Here is a 17,279-nt window from a genome sequence, read left to right on the forward strand (position 1 = left end):
AGAGACTTAAGGCATCAGGATTGACTGCCACTATTATTATTATTATTATTATTATTATTATTACCACTATTAATCATCATTTCTACTATGATTATATTAAGGTATATTATATCATGATTTTTAGGATTATTATATCATAATATTATAATAATGTTGCACAACTGAGCAGTAGAGCAGTCTTTTGCAGTGGTTCAGTGACTTTCTATCAATAATTTATGAATAGTTCTGACCAGAGGAGGATGGGTCCCCCTTGTGGGTCTTGGCTCCTCCCAAGGTTTCTTCCTTCAGCTCTGAGGGAGTGTTTCCATGCCACTGTTGCCTTGGGTTTGCTCCCACAAAGCTGCTTTGTGATAACAGCAGTTGTAAAAAGCACTATACAAATACATTTGATTTGATTTGAATGAAACATTACTTTACTAACCTTGTAAAACAATGAAGCAAATGAACACAGATATAAATGAACTGAATCTCTTTTTATTTGTCACTAAAATGATTAATAATGGTGCTGGACATTGCCACAATTAATTATATTCTATAATGTAAAATCTGTAAGACCAAAGAATAGCAAGCAGCTCCTCCCTTCTTGGGCAATGCTTATATGGACGACCAGCTGTGGTAGTGACATCATTACTTCACCCTCATTCACCCTCGCTCTCAGTTGTCCTCCGTTACAGATGCAGGTCTCCACCACTCTCTCTCTATCGCTGAAAAACACCAGAAACAGCAGAGCTGTGGCTTGTAAAAATGGCGACAAAGATTCTCTGGAATATTCTGATATTTAGTGATAAAAACATGCATCTGTTGATTTAAACACTTCTGGGACTCAAAACAGTGTCTGCCTGCTTGCATGTGTGCCTGTGTGTGAGAGATTCCCTTGCTCTCCTCTCCTCCCTGCACTCCTCCTGAGTAAACAGAGCAGGCTGCTGAAGGCTGTTTTCTGAGCTGGATTACTCAATGATAGTTATGACAGTTTGAGGGTCATGCTGGTGGGATAGGGTAAATCATGCTGTTCGCTATAATCTGTGTACTGCATGTGTCTGTATGTTACTCTGATTCTGAGTAATGAAGCCTAGAATACCGATGGTACAGGAATCGGGTTCAGTGAATGGATTGTTCCTGTGGATTCCCAATTCAGCTCATTTTGTTAGTATTGGGACCGATATCTGATCCTAGTATGGGATCAGTGCAGCCTTAATAAATATATTGCGTGTGTTTACATACACTCCAAATTCTGTTCATAATTGTATTTCTGCAGTTGTCTGATTATTTTATCATTAATGTAAACAGCATACTCTAGAATATGCTAGATTTTACGCTATAGCATACAGCATACACTAGAAATCAGATAAAGAAAGTTGTATTTTAGCTCAGCTGGATTTTAGCTCACTGCATGTATACACTTTAATCTGAGTTCTGTTGAATTTCTCAGTCTGTGCATGCAACGACAACAAATTACTTCTGGAGCGATGCTAAAGGACTTTAATATTCTTCATATTTTACAGGTTTTATTGGTGTTCATATTGTGGCTCAATGTGTAAATAAAAAAGATGTGGCATGATGTGTTGGTTTTGCGTCACATCTTTTAAGTCTTCTTCTGCAAGATTATTGGCTGGTTGCAAAGCAGAACCCCAATTACTGCCTGACTCATCTAGACCCGGAGCTTGCCATTATCTGATTACTCAAGTGGCTGTAAACATGTTGATCGGATTACTGACAAAATCTGATTTTCTGCAGTTATCGGATTATGAATTGCATGTAAACGCACTCATTAAGGCACAATCAGAGTACAACAAACATCTTTAATAGAAAAACTAAGATTTCTGAGTTCTGAAATCAACACAGGGTCAAAATATACACCCAGCACATGTAATATTTGGTTAAACATCCTCCAGCAAGTTGCACTTTGACCAGACACTTTTGGTAGTCGTTAACAAGCAGTACCAGTTCCACTGACAACAGACATTTTTTTGGTGCAGCAAATTCTTGGTGGTAATTAGGGTTGCTGTCATGTCGTGCTAGGCCAGACCAAGATGGGACGAACACTTGCAGAGATGGAGTCAAAGCAAGCAGATTTATTAACACAATGGGATAAACAAAAGGGGGCAAGTGAGGCAAAAAAGCAGCAAACCATGAACAACAGTGATCAACAAAAACCTGAACGTAGCAAACAAGAGGGCGAACCAAAAACAAACCTGGGACTGGGGGTTGAACTGGAGGACCAGCTACTGAGCAAGAACGGCTAGGCTGACCAAACCTGGAACCGCAGTGCGCTGCCGTGAGCGTGGGTCACCTAGCTGAGACGTGGGTAGCCAGTAAATCCTGGCTGTGAGCGAGCGAGGGAGAATCGCTGATGACTTCACTGGCATGGTGACCTGCTCCTGAATGTGGAAGCCGAGCTGAAACTGACCTTATCACACCACTAGTCATACGGGGGAACCTCTTGGGTGACCGCAAGGTTATAAACGGTACAATTCCTGGCACCGACTGTCAAGGCTTCTTAAATACCCCCCAATCCCAGGTGTAACTCATGAGCCAAATCAACCTGAATCGACACAATGAACCAAAAATTAACACAAACGAGGAGGAAGTCCTTATTTGGGCCTGTGGGTGGCGGCTCGGAATCGCCCCGGGGGAGGCTGCGATACCGAGGGGCTGACAGTTGCAATGTTACATTTTTTTTTAAAACATGATAACTGTCTCAGAAAATATCACTGCGGTATCACAGTATATGGTATTTCACAATTTTTCCACTTCTTATTCTTCTTCATCTACATTGACCCTTTATGTTTATTTTGGTTGAATAAACACATAGTTACATTTCTAAACAGTTTATTAATGGAATTATATGTTAAATGTTTCCCTTTTGAATATAAATAAATAAAATGTTTATTTTTGGAGTAAATGATAATTTTTTTGATCATGGATAAATTTCTTCTTATGGTTTATTTCCTCTAGTAATCGATTGATTGTTTGTTTTTAAAACTCTGAAAATAGTAGTAATTCTCTTTAGGCTGCATTTTTTTCAATACCAGTATTAAGCAAATGTACATGGTATGATAATCATCAATTTTCATAACATTGTATACCTTATAATGAAATACCGCTGCAACCCTAGTGGTAATTATTACTTGTAAAGAGAAAAATAAAGCCAAAGAAAAAGATCTTCTCATACAGGACACCATGTAAATTCTCTCTCCACACAAAACATGCTTAGTTACATAATAAGAAAAGGCTTAGAAAAGTAAGAAAAGTGTTCCCTGCTAGACAGTGTCAGACTCATTGCAGGTTTCTTTTGGCATAGGCACTGAAGGAGAATAATTCACCCTTGAAAATGTGTTCATGTTAAGTGAAGTCGATCAGATCCACATGAGCAGGAAGCTGCATCGACTGAGCTCTGTGTTAAATCCAATGAGCGACTGAAGGATATAGCATCTTCCTCAGGGATTTGGTGAAAGCAGGCTTTTACATTTTGGGGAAAGGGACTGGAATTGATTTAGTCACTTGTTCTGCGGCATTGACCAGCACCCTGCTGGCATTTTACTGAAGCTGTGATCAATTTTAGCATACGTAAGGAACCGTCTGAAACACGGGTAGCTGAGATTCTCCCGTTAAGAATTGCAGGAGCTCTCTCGGTGACAAGACGAGTGCAGAAAACAAAGGAATGAAAGTTTGTACACAGTCAGACTAGACAACATCAGAAAACAAACAAACGCACTTCGCAAACCTCTAAACACAAACCCCCCAAACAGCTAATCGGTTTACTGAAACTGCATAAATCTGTCAACATCAAACACTGTTTCTTCAAACACTTGGGCTAGAATCTTTGTTTTTAAAGCACAGGACTAATGCAGTTACAAACTCAGATGAGCAGCACTACACTAATGAAATGTGCTGAAGCCAACAGACAGTTGTCTAAAGCTCTATTTATTAGTTGTATCAGTATGGCTCCAGGGGAGAGATTTTTGCTTAGATACACTCCCTTCCTTCTCCCAGCAGAAATATGTGCTCGAAAACAACCAATATTGTCATATAATAGGGGTGCGGGAGTGCATTTTATTTGCTGTCCATTTACTAGCCACTCCACTCGCTCATATAGCATGCTGTTTTGATTTGCCAGGTAATAGCTGCCTGAGTGCCGGTTCTTATCATCTGATTGTATTGGATGATTTTTACAGACAAGGTGTCAAACTTCTGCCTTTTTTTTGCTACACTGGCCAATAAACTGCATTATCTGCTTATTAAGCATTTCTTCCTGATAAAGATTGTAAATGTACAATTCCTGATTTTTTAATGCATCTGTTGCTATGGAAATGTCACCCTCCCTCTCTACCTCTTTCATTAATGGAATGGAGCCACCACCACACACCTCCACTGGCCAGAAATGATTTGCTTGGTAGACCATTCTCAGCGGAGCTGTGAAAACACCGTTGCGTTGTAATGGCGTGGTTGAGAGGGTTGAGAATGGTCTAGCAGCCAAAAGTGCCTAGTCAACACTGCTCCTGTGGTCAGAAACAGCTGGCTACTGTTGAAGGGTTAGTGCATGACTAACACATGAAAAAGATCAGGCAAAGGAATACACAGTGTGTAACAACACCAAAAAAGGGCTGTACCTGATACACCTGTATGTGAGTCATTTCATGAGAAGAGCACCATTTGAGACGACAATATTCAGTGCTTTGTATAAAAAAACAAAATGTGCTAATAGACTTTTTTGTAATAAATATATGTGTTTTTCTAAAGATGTTTTTAAATAAAAAAAAAATTATGAATGCAATTATTTACACATGTCTGTATAGGCAGTAATGGAAGTTAAGACTAATAAACCGGAGTTTTTAACAGCCGGAGTCCGAGAGAGCACAATTGGCTGTGCTCTCTCCGAGTTAGGTATCTGGCGCCATCTCCGCTCATCACTCTTAAGCAATGTTGGCTGGCACGAGCGTCAATCGGGTGGTGCGGTGGAGTTGGGGGACCTCAGCGCATTCCTCCAAGCGTTTCAGCTGCCTGGTGATACTGCATCAGTGGCCGTCTAAAAAAGAGGTGGTACCTGACTTTGCATGTCAACTAGCAGGCTTTGCATGTATCGGAGGAGACCTTCCTAGTGTCAGGAGCATTGCTAGTGCTAGGGGGGAGCTACAAATGGGTGGGTGTACTTGAATTGACTATCAATCAATCCAAAGCCAGTCCCCTGTGAGATGGCACAGAAGTCACGTAAACATAAAACCATCTGTACTACCTGCGCAGCTTATGCCACTCCCTGCCCCCTCTAATTTGGTATGCCGCAGTAATATGTGGAGGTGGTATGACGATATAAAAAAAATGGATACCACTCAGCTGATTAAGCCCTGAAATAGCGTTTTGTCACATTGGGTGACATGATGAAGAGAAGCCGAGTTCAGAAGCTGGCAAATTTGCATTCATTCAACAGTGGTAATTTATGTTCCCCTTCTTTCTCAAGGTCGTTAAGCATAGCATGTCCAGCCTGCCACACAAACTAGACACACTAAGGAGAAAAGGGGTTTACATTATTCTGCTCTTGCATTATTGTCGGAAAGGTCACATAACTGTTGAAAAAAAGCGATGTTGTAGAGAAGGTGTAACATTCTTCTGAGTGCGTGGCGGCCAGTGTAGCCTGAAATTTCGATGCTGTCACATTGCCCTTCCGTCACATGGAGTGTGAATGGCTTTTCAGTGCTATTTGGCACAGAAATATAAAAATGCTTAGTGAGGTGTGAAAATGTGTTTTGTAGTAGGAGGAATCTGTAGTTTGTCGCTGTCAGAACGAGATCCTGCATGTCCATTGTTTTTTTACATGATTTGTAAAAGTCAACATTTTATAATTAAAGGCCAAATAATGCGGCACCATTAACTCACATTACAAGTGAGAGTTTAAGAGATTCAAGAGTTTTCCTTCTGAAAGCCAATCTTCTAGCTTTAGCTTTTGTTCAGACAGTGACAAAGAACTTAAAAAAAAAACCCCAAAACAAAACAAAAAAAAACCAAATGCATCGTCATTTGGCATCTTGTGGAATGACCTCCTATGGTCCAAAGAGTGTGTGGTCATTTCCACCAACATTAAGTGTGTGTTTTTGTGAGTACTGGAGCTGATGTGATTGTTGGTAATCGAGGCAGAAGCGTGGCACGCACAGGTGAAGGCCACTCCTGCGGCTTTAGCACAGGCCTGCAGGGATGCATGTGCAAACCGCCACTTTGAATCACATTCTAATCACCACAGCAGCAGCACGTCCACTCACTGCAAAGCCTGCAGAAGAAAACAAGTGGACATCTGGAGGGGGAGGAGAGGTATTGAGAAAATGAGAGAGCAAGAAAATGAGAGAAAAACAAGGGGTTGTTAGGGTTGTTTTTTTTACCCCCCTGAATACAGGATTTGTGTTTATTTATATAGTAGGCATGTGTTTGTGTGCGTTTGTGTGTGTGAGTCTGTGTGTACTTTTTGCCTTTGAGGCTTCTCCTCTGTGTTCATGCCAGACAGAATGAGCCTGGACTCCCAAATGTTCCTAACATCGCAGCATAGTCTGGCTATACAGCACAAATATTGACCTACTAAACCATAGCAATCCACTAGTGCCCCCAATCATGTATGTATCAGCGGGCAGAGAACAACACTGAGTACTGAACTCTTAAGATCTTGATGTACCTAATTAATTGTTTGAAACACTATGTAGGCTTTGCTATTTGCCATTAGAACAGGCTGGATTAAGACCCCTATGAGCGCCTGGGTGGCCCCCCTAACCCCTTTTCCCACTAGAGACAGTTCTTCCAGGCATGAGCACACGTTATGAATATACACTGCAACTGGCATATCATAATAAATCATGAAAAAAAAAACATTTTTTTTGCCCTCCAATTTGATCCAAGTACCTTAATGCTAAGCACTGACTGATACCTATCTGATCTTTGTGTTGGTATACATAATAAAACTTCACAAGTTAGAAAAGAAGTTCTGCTAATTAAAGCAACATTGTGTAGCATTTATACCTTAAAACAACAGCTTTAAAATCATGGTGAGGCTCTACTGACCTATTATAGGGAGAATAACGTCTCTATCATTGCTACTCTGGGCTGAGCATAACTGCACTAAGCAAAAAAAAAACAAAAAACAGATTCTTGCATGATGCTGCTTTAATACTTATGTACAATCACTTGTTTTTAGTGAACAGTTTATATAATATGACACTCTGGACTGATATCTTTTGTTTTTGTGTTAACTACTAAAGTGAAATTATAAACAGTCCATTTTAAGTATTTATTTAGTGAAAGTGTCTTAGTGTTGTTGCAGATAATTTAGTATATTTAAAGACATAATGGAAACAATTCTGCTTTTTTCAAACAAAAAATGTTAATTTCTGTAAGCAAAGCAAAATTAGTGCCAATGAAATAAAACACTTTCGCTAGATAAAAGCTACATAAAACAACTAAAGTTAAAGCAGTAATTTAAATAATCTTATTTCCTTAGTTTTTTATTACTATTGCTAATCTCCTAAATAGAAAAATCACAATTGATTATTAGTAGTAGTTATTAATCTTACAAATTCATTTAAGATAATTCTCCAAGCCAAGATAGCATGTTTTTGCAGTGCAGCTGCTGTTCTCATTGGCAGTCAGCTCATGAGATACTGCACAGCGTGAGTAAAATGATACATTGAGTGAAAGCATGCGAGACATGCTATTGATCTGAAGACTTTTGAGAGTTTGGAGGTTCTTTATTTGTGGGCTATGCAGCAAGAATAGGTATGAGATTATAAAGGAAAGTTTCAGTTCTGGATCAGTTAATGATGATTTTACATTTTGGGTGTTTTTCGCTCTCAGCTAAATATTGTTCCCATTTTTCATTCTCGTTTCCTCAGACCGGTGTGGAGACCTGGCCCAAAAATTAATCTGCAGATTACTCGATTACTAATGTAATCAATAGTGACAGCCCTAAATAACACACCCCGCTGGACTAGATCAACAACATCACGGCACTGCCTCATCACGGCCTCAATAAAACATCAGTGGTTTAGCTGAGAGTTGACAGAATCAGACAGTGAAGCATATTTCTCATTTCAGCAAGCCTGTCGGTGCATGGCTGCGGTGTCAGTGTTGCTGCCTGCCCTTCGTCAGACACGGCTGCTTCTCCAGGCTGGGTCGGAGTGCTGTTCTGCATGCAGAGATATGTGAATGTGTGTGTGTGTGCTGCTCATGCTCTCCTGTGTGGCATCGTCTCCTGCCTGTGCCGAATCACTTCAGAAACGAGAGAGAGAGAAAGAAACAGAACCCTCTGTTTGATTTAGCTTTAAGAGAGCAGGATCGTTGCCACTCTCCATGCTTGTGTTTACTCATTCTGTCATTCCGTGTGTGTATATTTATATGTAAGTGTGTGTGTGTGTGTACAGTGTATGTGTGTGCAGGAAAGATTCTTTCCCTTAGTTTGTTCTTATACCTCAGAGGTTATCTCCTGCTTCCTGGAATCCCATGCTGGATCTCATTCCAGGAACAGTGGGCAGGCTCCATATCATCATTGTTTATCATTGTTGACCACAACTGGTGACCCAGCTGTTACTGGTGCAAGTGTTTGAAGCTGAAGGATGAGTAAGATCAGCACCCAGCAGGAAGACTTTTGCATATTGTTTCCGCCAGAATCCTTCACCGCGCCTCTGCGACAAGCCGACTGGCACAGGTGAGAGAGAGAAAAAGAGAGAGAGAGTATGTGTGAGAGCGAGAGAGGAAATTATGCATTCAGAAGCCCATTAGTTATCAAAATGGTCTATTTACATGAGGCTCTAGTCCAGGTTGGGGTCCTGTGCAGAGGAGGGAAAAGCAATAATGGGAACACTCCAACTTAGAGTGCTTCATTAAGGCAGTAACTTCACTGATGGCCTTTCTATCAAGAAATTACTCGTCTTTTGTAGCTGTAATATTAAAGTGCATTATGGCCAGTATTAGAGTGGAGTTATATACTGATGTTCATAAAGGATCAATTTAGACAGAATAAAGAACAATTTACCCAAGGGACAAAGAAGGACAGAGTAGTATGCGCTGCATAGTTGAAGGGGGGCCAGTCAGAGTCCAGACCTGTAAAGCTGCTCTTGTTGGTGGTGCTGCTGAAACGATTTTCTTCACCAGCTCACGAATAGATTTCTTCCTTCCTGATGCTCTTGAGGAGCCGAATTATACCCTCACTTACACATATTCTTCTCTGGTCTCACAAAATAACATAGTAACATCATTTATCATTCTTTCTCTTGTAGATAATCTGCCTCTGGTTGTCAATACAGAGTGTATTAAGGAAATCTCAAAGCCCTGGAAAATGTCATATCATTGTTACTGTATTGTTCCATTTATGTGTACTGGAAAATATGCTGTCACGTTTTCCTCCATTCCCTTAAGTCTTCTGCCAACAGAGGCCTGCCTGCCATTCAGATGAAGGTGACTGTTCTCTTTGAGAACATTACAGACATAGAGCATAGTCATTAGTGAAATTCACTTGCAGATATGTGGCTATTCCATCGGAACTATACGCTATTTTAAATGGCCTGGGCAATGTCTGTTGGCCTGGGATATGAATTTATCTGCAGCAGGTCTGTCGGAGCCGGCCTTGTTAAAGCAGGAAGCGCAGAAAGGTCAGGACACTTTTCGCCTCGTACACATGGCCTCAGTGTGGAACATTTGCATTTCATAAATCTTGCATCTGAACCTCTATTCATTATACATTTGCCAGATAGCATTGCCAGGGTGTGAGCAGCATCAACGCCCTCCTTCTAAAATTGCCTGAATTCTACATCTGGGCTGATTTTTTTTTATCTGCTTCTTCATTTTTAAAAATAGATTTTCTCCTTAAATCAGAAGGCCAAAGAAAGCTAGGCCAGAAACTGCTAGGGAGAAGACCATTTCATGAAAGCTTTGAAATTCACAACCGTGCTCTTCCAGTCGCTTTCTTTCTCATGGATATAGACCGAAGGCTGCAATTCTTCTTACATCTGGGATCTATCAAACATGAAACAAAATTTCAATACCTGAGCTTTTGGCGTGGCAGGATAATAAAAAGCAACTGCAAAGGGCTCAAAGTCAAACACTTTCAAATTTACAAGAGCTGAAGATAAGAGTGTCAGAGATAAATCAAAGCGCTCACCCAGAGAATATGGCCAGCAAATGAAAATCAGCATCAGAATAGACCTGCCCAGATGGAGAGAAAGAGGCAGACAAATAACTCTTACTACTCGAGAAATTGAGATAGAGTCATTCACTTTAAGTTGGTTTTACAGGTCAGTGAACATGTTCCCCAGGGATAGACCACCCCTGAATATCTGAGCCTGTGGAGCTGTGTGTCAACTGTGCATCAATAAGTCTGTGGGATTGGAGCTTTGTTTATGGCTGCATACCTGGGGGTTGATCAAATAGGGAGCCATTCTGCTGCTCAGAAATCCACAGTACATGCCTTTCATAACTGAGTTCTGGGCCAGTGGCCTTCACTTTTTTTCTTTTTGTTTGACCCAAGGTACACCAGTGTTAAGCTGAAAATACCAAGGCCTGCTAGCACTCCCCTAAAATGGCCCAAAGTACAAGCCCATGGTTGTACAATACACTGAATTTAATATGTATGTTTAAGGTAAAATTTAAAATCATGAATCTCAGTGGTTACAGCACCAGCCTATTGAAGACAGGTCTGTGGGTTTTGATACCCGGGCTTACCAAGCTGCCACTTAAGAAAGGCCTTAACCTTTCCTGCCCGATGGCTGTCCACCACTCTGTATAGTGTTTGCTCACTAGTGTGCACAGATGGGCTCTTGAGATCTTTACATTTCAAATTGAAATGTATTTATATAGCGCTTCTCATGTTGCCACAAAGCAGCTTTACAGAGATCCTTGCTGGTGAAACCGTCATATGCACAGCTATGTAGTGTCTAGAGTGGTGTGGATGAATCTAAGTGAGGATCCAAAGCAGGACAGCATCTCAACGGGCAGCAGGGTGGTGGGGAGCTGGGTTGGGCAGTGCCAAGACAGAACAGTCGCAACAACCCTCCTTTGCCTTGAAGTAAAAAACATTACGTCTGCAATTTTTGTTCATTTTGATTCAACAGAATCCTAATCTACTTGACTATAGACTAAATCAGAATGCTTGTAAACATACAGGCCTGTGGTACTTCTGGGTGGATACCTTGCGTTTGATCAGAGGCGGAGCAGTCTATGTTACATAGTGGTAAATATGATGGAAACTGACTGAGATCAAGACTGTTTAATTCAGTTCCCTGCCAGACACAGTAGGGGTCTAGTGCTTTCAGGAGCACAGATACGCTCAGTCTGAGGAGTAAAATGAGCTGCAAATCTGTGTCTCTGCGCACTTATGTGTTTGCCAACGAATACCCCATAATAGTGACGAGAAATTTAGTAGTTAGCAGCGTGGTGGCAATTTTTCCAGTACAGAATGGATCTTTTAGCTGAGAGCTGCTGTACACTGTACAGAAAAATTACTAGTCACTTGAAGAACCCCTGGGTTACTTCAAGAACCTAGTGGCTCCTCGAAGAATTCCAATGTTCGTCAATGCTCTTAGAGGTGTCTGAAAGAACTTTTGGGATTCCTCAGTCTGAAATAAGAGTCCCAGAGAATCTAGATGGATATCCAACAATGATCAACTTCTTAAATGTATAAACTGTTGCTGTTTTCAGTGTCTTTAAATGTATGCATGCTTGATAAATGGCACTGATTTAATTTTGTATTTTTATTATTAATATTGTTGTTTTTGTGTGGACTGTGTGCTCCTTTATGTTGTATTATGAGTCCTTAACTGGGACAGATTCTTAACATGAGCAAAAACTATTGTTTATAGGGGCTCTTGCAAGGAGACACTCCCCTATATATAGAAAAGCTCAAGCCTATTGTACCTTCCTGTTATAAACTGGCTGGGCCCTAATTACTTCACTATCAATAAAAGTGACATGAAGAGTATCTAATATGTCCAAATTTTATTTTATATACATATTATATTTTTGACATATTATATTATTATGACATAGTATTTTATGGTACACATAGTTTTACTGTAATTTTTATAACCATTTCCTCAATCTGGAGGCAGAGCTGCAGTGGAACATATAGACTGACCGGGGTATATGGATGTGGATAGATCCATAAGGCAACATCACCCTGGTGTGTGAGTGGAGAGTTCCATTAGTGTAAGGTGCCGGAGTCTTATATAGACATGGGCTGACTGTAAAAAAGGAGAAACCTTCTAGCAGGTCAAACCTAAGATGCTAGAAATGAGGAGACCGGTGACTGGTTGAAATGTGAATAGAAGATCTCGTAACGCGCGACATGCTATCTGTTTACGCATAAAATCTCGTCCTTTAACAAAAAGAGCCAATCAGCTTGCTGGTTATGAGCAGGTTATGGATCCAGCCAGACCATGTCAATAAAAGTTAACACAAAGTAACACAAAAGAAGCAGCACGTCATATCACATTTGCACCTCCTTGTTTTTAATTGTTTTATTTTTTTTATCTCTAACATCAGCAGAAAGGTTCATTAAAACACTTTTATTTATTTTGAAGTTCATTTATAAAGTTATTATCTTATCTTTATTGTCTTCATTAATTGTTAGTTAGTAAATATATAAAACAGCCTCATGCTAAATTTAAAAGCTGAGAGCTACAGAGTTATCTGGTTATTTTTAGCGATTCATAATCAGATTCATCAATTATTAGTTTCAATAATCCTCCGATTATTTGACGGCCAAAATAGTAATTTGTTTTAGCTTTATAATTGATACGTCATTATTAGCTTTATCTAATTTTGACACTTAACCTTAAGGCCTAGGTGTAATAGTCATGTTTCCACAGTGCTAAATATTTAAAAACCTGCCTGTTTCTTCGTGTTTGTTAGCAGCTCAACTTGAGCCTTGTCTGAAACTGGCACATATTATAACATGATTCCATGTAATGCTGGACAATATATCAAATTCATATCACGAGTAACTGAACATTTTACCCTATGAACACCCACCTTACGATTAATGAACAGTTAAAAAGGTAAAGGTGCATGGATTTGTCCTCTGAAATGTGTCCTCTGCATAGGGGCAGTGAGTACACACACACCCAGAGTGGTGGACGGCCAACTCCAGTGGCAGCTTGCTGAGCCCGGGTATCAAACCCACAACCCTGTTGTTGATAGCCCGGCGCTCTAACCGCTGAGCCACCCCTGCCGTTATATAAGCTGCTTGAGTTGCTCGGTTGGCTCTGTGTTCAGGTTCTCCTCTATGTTGCTTCCATGTCACAGACTGAACAGGTGAATACAAGCGTGAATACAAACACGGTAGTTTGTTTTTAAGGGGACAGTGCATGAACATTATAAACAGAATAAAAAAAACCTAAATAATTGACAGGGCTGAGATTGTGTCCATTAGAAGTTCTGAATACGGCGCTTGATAAATGTTTGATTTCTTGCCCAGTCCTAGTTCTACATATATTTTTGTCCATTCGATGGTTTGAAATATTAAATGTCTAGTGAAAATGGCTCATGAAAAGAGGTTTTTGTGGTCAAATGATGTTTTTCATCAGAGCTAGGATGCTGCCGCTGGTAGCAGGTATTTCTGGTACGAGGCAGCAGCACCTAATTGTGTCAATCATAATGATTCAAAAGCTCTCCATATTGTGCTAACATTAGCCTAGTCTTCCCTTCCACCGTTTCTTCTGCTGTTAAAAAAGCCAACACCAGTTTCAACACACAGATTAATTTTACTGCTTACTTAATTTTATTTAGTCACCACAAGTGTATCATTTTCCCAAGGTTTGGGGATTAATTATTGAGTTTTTAATTACTGTTCATGTTTTATTTCACTTGACTTTTGTGTGGAATACAGAACAAGCCTTAAACCGTTAGAGAACCTGACTCATGCAATACAACACTGGATTCCCATCTTATTGCGGCTCTGGTAGGTGGCATTATTGTTCTCCCTTAGGCTGAAATGATAAATCATAAGTTCTACTGTTTTATTTATTTCATTTTTTTCAGTGATGTATTTTTCACAAAGGGGAAAATGTAATAAATCACTGATTTTCATCAAGAGAGAAAAAAAAATCAGCTGTAAAGATATTTGCACTTAAATGCACTACTATCAGTAAATGAATGAATCATCTTACATCCAGCAGCCATAGAAGGCCTTTGAACCAGGACATTATTGGTTTTGCTTTTGAAAACAACAGATAGCTGTATGTAAGAGCATTTATGCATTAAAGGGAACAGTAAATGATCAAATGCTAGTCTTTAGTGCTTTTTAAACCAAACCAAACCTTTTTAAACCCCCCAAAAAATGTCTATAGACCAATATCTATATAGCCATAGACCAATTACACAAATAAATAAATAAATAAATAAATAAATAAATGGTCTATTTCTGTTATTATTATTATTATATGTTTCTGTCCATTGTATGTTCCTCTAAATACTGTATTAGCAATTCAAAAAGCATTTTCATTAGGGGATGAGGGAAAGAGCTGATTCCTAAGGCATATTAAGATGGGATTAGGTTTACATGGGAAGATGGAGTAATGCAATTTTACAATGGAATGTCTATAAAATATATAAAAAAATCTATTACATTTTATTAAATAAATCTATTAAATATGTAAAACTATACAAATGGCATAACCTGTATATTTCACATTTGTGCAGTATTTGATGAAGCCAGAATTCAGAGTACTTCTGACATTTTTACAAGAATACTTTTAGAATACCTACTCAACTTGACATTTACAGTCTTCAAACTGTAAAAACTGACTGTTAAGGATTGAGGACCTGGTTCAAATGTCCTAGCCCGACTAAGGCTTTTGATAATCTAAGCTTAGCCTGATTATACCCTGTGGGAAGCTTTGAATATGTAAATGCTCAGACCTGTCCACAACTCTCACGCTTTTGTAACATTTATGTTTACGGGAGTTGCATATGTGATGACAGCCCTAATGAAGGGTTTACTGTTATGACGTCAGAGTCACTGCACTGGCCTGTATGAAAGCAGGTCTGTATTGGAAGTCAGTTTCTAAGAAACCAGTCTGGCTTTTGTGGGCATGTAAAAATAGTAACTGAGCTTGTTTGAGGAATGACCGAACTGAACAGTCTCGGCTGTAGTGGGCATGAAAAGCTGTACACAGTGACAGTGCTAGATATGTGCATGAGGTTTGTCCAGCTTGGGAAGATTATTATGAAACATTATTAGAATAATTAGATGGAGAAAAAACAGAAGGAGCGTAAAATACGTAATGTGATCTAAGTGCCTTTTGAGGTGTATTTTATATGTATTCTAAGTTATTTTAAATGTGTTGCTTTTTCGTACTGAAACTGTAGATGTTAAATATTTTAAAGACAGCAAATTCAGTTTCCAGTCACTGATACTTTTCAAAGTCCCCTTCCCAGCTGCGTGCATCATGGCAGTGACACTGAACTGAATTGAATGGGATTAAAACTAAACTGATCTGAAAGGACTGTAATACATGCTGCTGTTGCTCTGCACCGCCACAGACAGGATGGGGAAGCGCTGTCTTTCTTAAGCAACATTTTAATGAGTCACTTAATAAATAGAAAATGAAAATGCCTGCCCCCCGCTGGCAGACAGCAGCAAGTGCCTGCTGATGCCGTGTAGCAGATTGTGTGCCCCTCTCCCCGGCGTCCTTCTCTTCTCTGGACATCTCTGCTTCACACAGTTCATGCCAGCACCAGCTGGGCCTCTCACGCTCTCCAAAGTCCCACAGTCTGAGCGGACCTGCCTCTGTTTGTTTCTCCGAGTGGGCCTGAGTGCGCACACGGTCTTAAATGTGTACATTTTTTTTGTGTGTGTGTTTGTGTGTCTGTGTTTATTTTGGAACATGGGACACTCAGTGGGAACAGCCAGAAGGCTTTTCAAATCTGAGCCAGGGTTTCAACCTGCTCCAGGGTGTTGGCACTCTTTTTGCTTGCTGCGTAATGCCGTCTCCTGTCTCCCCCTCTCTCTTTCTCTCTGTCTGTCTGTCTGTCTGTCTGTGCGTCTCTCCCCCAGCCAACACGATGGGCCCTGCCTCTCTGCCTGTCTTCATCTTTCTTGATGAGAGGAGCTGCACTTTCCCTCCGTGTTTCATAATTCACTAGCCCGGGTTAGCCTTAGTGACGGGCCTCTGGTAGTGCTGCCGTGGCAACCTGTCACTCAGAGCCACCATGTTGCCATGTTAACTGCTCCCCGTCTCGCGTCATACATTAGAGCTCCTCCGAGGAATGTGCTGGCTCTGTGTGACATCTTTGACTGAGAGGGCTCTTTGAATCCACGCTCTTTGATTAAGAGATTTACAAGGAAAAGTGGCACAGTGAACTCAGGGGAAAGAGAGTGGGAGAGAGACAGGGAGAGACTCCAATGTGAGGGTCCCTGAAAGTGAAAGATGTCCTTAAACATCCTTTCCAGCCTGCCTACAAACAAATAAGGCAATATTGGGCAACAGTTCTGCCGAAATGCCACTAATGAAAAGCAATCATCATATATATGACAAAACGAGGCTCCCCTGCGCTCCTGGCAGGCTCTGCTGTTTTTCATTGGTATTCTGCCTGTGCTGGCTCTATTTGCATTACACAGACGAGGAGAAAACACTGTTTTTTTCACCCTCCTTTTAACCGTTATACAGAGGAAGGGGACAGGCAGGGTTTTTCTGCTTTAGGACACCGGGACTCTGCATTATTAGGCAGGAAATGAATTTTGCAGAGATGATATAACTGTGATAAACATGGGTGGTACAACACGTAGAGGAAATTCCCAATTGATGTCAGCTGTTTTGAGGTGTGCTGTTGGAAATGCTATTGGATAACAGTGGATGTTATGTAAGCCGAGGTTTCGTGTTTTAGATATGGGGAAGAATTACATAATGGCGGTGAAAATGTGCCACCTTTGTTCACACCTATATCCCACTTTACACTCCTCTTATCTGCTGCGGCTTACCTGGCATACTTCCTTACAACCGCCCTTTGGGTTCCCCGTCTATTAACGCCAGAAATCACAAGGAGGTGTCACCCCGTGTCCTAATTATCCTTTAAAGCTCCAGGCTGTTCTCACCATTCCCGCCTCTGTGGGTCAGGATTCAGCAGTCACCGCCTCTATTCCCCAGCTTGCACTATTTAGTGTGTGTGTGTGTGCGTGTGTGTGTGGGGTGGGTGGGTGTTGTAATTTAATCACCTTTTTCTGAAACCAGTTAGCCATTATTTTGGGTGTGTATGTGTGCTGTTTTGTGTGTCACACTCTCAGCAGGACAACACCTTTCAGGGTTTGTTTTTTT

Source organism: Salminus brasiliensis, chromosome 22, assembly GCF_030463535.1.
Source record: "Salminus brasiliensis chromosome 22, fSalBra1.hap2, whole genome shotgun sequence".
In the NCBI taxonomy this organism is placed as follows: domain Eukaryota; kingdom Metazoa; phylum Chordata; class Actinopteri; order Characiformes; family Bryconidae; genus Salminus; species Salminus brasiliensis.